This window comes from Triticum dicoccoides, chromosome 6B (genome assembly GCF_002162155.2).
Source record: "Triticum dicoccoides isolate Atlit2015 ecotype Zavitan chromosome 6B, WEW_v2.0, whole genome shotgun sequence".
Classification (NCBI taxonomy): domain Eukaryota; kingdom Viridiplantae; phylum Streptophyta; class Magnoliopsida; order Poales; family Poaceae; genus Triticum; species Triticum dicoccoides.
This window is the reverse complement of record NC_041391.1, coordinates 51,659,583-51,663,184: the sequence shown is the minus strand read 5'-3', so window position 1 is coordinate 51,663,184 and position 3,602 is coordinate 51,659,583. Positions and strand designations below refer to the sequence as shown.

The following is a 3,602-nucleotide window of genomic DNA, read 5'->3' as shown; positions in this document are numbered from 1 at the left end:
GCATAAAAGACGCATTTTCTACGGGATCCCGAAACCACCAGCCACCCCGACCTAATTCATGATGAGCCCACCAACTTCCTGGCGAGATGCCTACGGTTAAAAACAACCGACATGTCAAGATCCAAATTCGAATTGGTTCTTGGTCCTGGTCAGAGACCACCGTGTTCGCGCCGGCGGTCCAACAAAGAGGCGAAGTAGTGGTGTCTTTCTTTCCATTACGAACGACACGCTTCGCCTGCTCCCTCCCCGTGTCCATTAGCGCTCCTGTCCAGAGCGAAGAGAAGGCGAAAAAGCGCCGCCGAAGCTGCATGAGCAGGCTTCTATTGCTACGCAACAATAGAGCAGGCGCGCCGCCCACAAAATGTTTGAATGATCGGGTAAAGAGCGAGCTTCTTATATGGGATCCGACGCATCCAGCAGAGCGAAGCAGCGTTCCATTCTTTTCGGCGGCATCCTTCCACATTGGCGGCGAGTGGAGTGCCACAATCCCATTCATCATTTTTGATCTACATAACCCAAAGCCCATAGCACTGGCGACATCTCTGGCATAAATGCAAGGAGGATGTATAGCTGATATAGGATCTTGTGGAACTGGATTTGATTTTGCAAGCGGTTCGGTACGAACGAAGAAATTTCGAACAAAAGGATCGGAATCGCTGATAGGAAAGGAGAGAAAAACAAAGCAATGCCAAGAGCTCCGTCAATCTGCTGTTCATCGATAGACGAAGCTCTCTCTTTTTCATCTCGTGCCAGATGTAACAAAAGATTAGTCCTTTTTCCTTCTCGCGAACCACGGGAGCGCCCAGCGCCCAGAAGAGCAAAGCTCATTTTCAAAACAGGGTCAAGCGGCGCATTAAAAAGGGCTGGCCGTTAAAAGGACGCTTACTTTGCGAACGAAGTTCAGAATCAACAAGGGTTCTCCGAACGAAGGGAGTGTACAACTGGGGCGCAGCCCAACTTTTTTGTTGGAGAGATAGAATGGAGTTCTTCATGAAGTTCGAGACAAAGGAAAAAAATCAAAGTTTCTCTATAGCCTCTTCGTTTTGAGACATTATGGCTTTGGGGTCGACCCCGGTAACAAAAAAGGAATCCATAAAAACTGGGGATCCAACACCATGATAAAATACTACCCTCATGATTAGACCATGTCCCTGAGATTTGATAAAAAAAAGGTGCATTAGCGGTTAATACGTTGTAATTAGATAAGTTATTTGGAATATGACGGAACGAAAGACCAAGGAAAGGAAGAAGAATGCACCAAAATGCAAGTGCTGCACCAAACGCTGGTGGTTGTTTCTTGTTGTAAGTGAATGCAACGAAAAGACCCGGAAATAACGAATAATGAGAAAATTCATTTATAGACATTTCGTGCTCATTTCCAATCATCCGGTAACCACAGGATGATCCCAATCTCCTTTTAGTAATAGATCTTTTTGATATGTCTCAGTCTCAGCGGCAAGGAAGAGAAAATGCATCGAGTCGTTTATCAAGAAAGTGGACGAGCATGGCGGTCCCTATATCTCTGAGGGGTGTACCACTTTTTTTTTCAAGTCAGCTTAAGAGGTTCAAAAGAGAAAGTCACTCTCCTTATTCTTGGCTAGTGGAATGGAAGCAAGACTCTTTCCTATCCACTTTGCCGAGGGGAGAGAACTCAAAGATAACTCAAGCTAGACAGAAAGGTGCAAAAGTCCAATGTTTCTTAAGGATCCTATAAGCAAGTAGGTTAAGATTGTCATTTAGCTTCAATTTCTTCAGTCTCACAAGCGGGTCCGCATGCAACAAAAGAAATTGTATTTTCCTACTACTCCGACCTTGCCCTGAAAGGATAAGGAAATTGGATAAGAGCGAGAGCTAGACTGACTGTTGGTCCAATGCTAGTGGAGGATTCAGACTGAGGACCCCCTGTGGCGGCTACTCATAAGAAGATGAAGGATTGAAAGAGGACTGATCACCCCTCTGATTTGTGATCTTTTAATAGAAAGAAAAAGCCTTCTCTCAGACTTAAAGGTAAATGAAAGCGGGATTTTTTTTTCTCTCCTCTAAGCTAGCAGCAAGTCAAGTAATCTGAGAATGCTGCCCCCAATCCGTAGCTGAGGACGAACTCAACTCATAAGCTTTTTTTGAACCAAGCACCTGTTGTAGAAATGAAAAACCACCCACTAGCAGAGGCTGGAACAACCCATAGAAGTGTAGGGGCTGCTTCAACCAGGCGTACCCGTATCCATTGATTTACCTCCTCTAGAGAGTATTAAACTTTGTGACAAATAGGTTATAGTTACACTCCTTAACTCCCTATTCGCGAGATATAAAAGCTAGCTAGTAAGAAGACTTTCCCTTCTTTTCTGGGAGGGTGAGAACTTGAAAGACTGGCAGAGAAAAGGAAAAAAAGCGGCTAATGCTATCTAAACGATTATTTTAAAGTTTACCAAGTTCGATCGTTCACGAGACAGGGGACTCTTTTAAATAAGACAGTGTATGGCTGCGAATAAGTCTATTCAGCAAGTCATAGAGAAGGACTGGATATAAGCTATTCCCGGGTTCTTCATTGGATCCTTTTAGTTTAATATTACTTTTTGGAAGCAATCTCATAATAATATGTATTAGGGACAGCATTTAGGATAGCAAAAGCATTTTTGGAGCAAGAGGGATTACCTTCCAGATTCTTTTGTGATACCCTCAGTGTCGCCTTCTCCTCGATGGTCATCCTCATCCCCATCCATGGATGGCGCAGGTCAACGACGACGACGAAGCTATAAGCCAAGCCAAACCGTGTCGCCGAATTTATACCACCATCGCTCACGGCCTCACTCACGCACGTGCTTTTCGTTGTACTGCTCATACGTACGTCTCCATGGAAAAATAATACCCATGCCTGCCTAAGGAGCTGACCTTTTACATTTGGTGATGGAGACCTACACTACACAGCAAAAAAATGGCAGCATCAAAAGGGACTTTTCAGGACGAAGCTCAAATGTGTAGTGTACAACTTGCAAGGGGGAAGACTCTTGCGGCCTTGGACGTACTATACGATCTTCGATGATGGTCAACAAAACACACCGAATTCTATATGCCAGTACGTCGCTTTCATTCCCTAGCCGGGCCAGAAGCTTCATTTCCACTTCCCCACAAGGAAGCATAAAGGTAAGCTCTGATTTCAACATGTCAAGAAGCAACCGAGAAGTTCAGAAGAAAGCACAACCTCAATTTTCAGTTAGCGTGCAACGGTCGCTTCTGTCACTTTCTTCAGAAACTAATCATCGTTTCTTATTAGCCACTATCTTGGTCAGTTGCCCGCAATAGCAAAAGTGCAAAAGCAGGAAAAGAGAAAAACGGACATGCTACTTGGCATTATTTACCTGTAATGCGCTGTGAATCAGCACAGCAGATTCTAGTTGGACCTGCCAGCAGACGCGCACACACACACACGATATATATGGCTCGTTGTTTTCAGGTCAAGTCAACTCATATATACATGGATATATACATAGCAATAGCCTTTGGTAGGCCATCACATTTCCCTACTTAACATGCGCTCAATAATGTAATGCGTGCTTTTTATATATATATATATATATATATATATATATATATATATATATATA

The 3,602-nt window shown here is 43.8% G+C and overlaps 1 pseudogene; it reads left to right on the top strand.

Annotated features, from left to right (window-relative positions):
- The first annotated feature begins 551 nt into the window (after nt 1-551).
- Nucleotides 552-886, top strand: LOC119322256 (annotated as a pseudogene).
- The last annotated feature ends 2,716 nt before the right edge of the window (nt 887-3,602 follow it).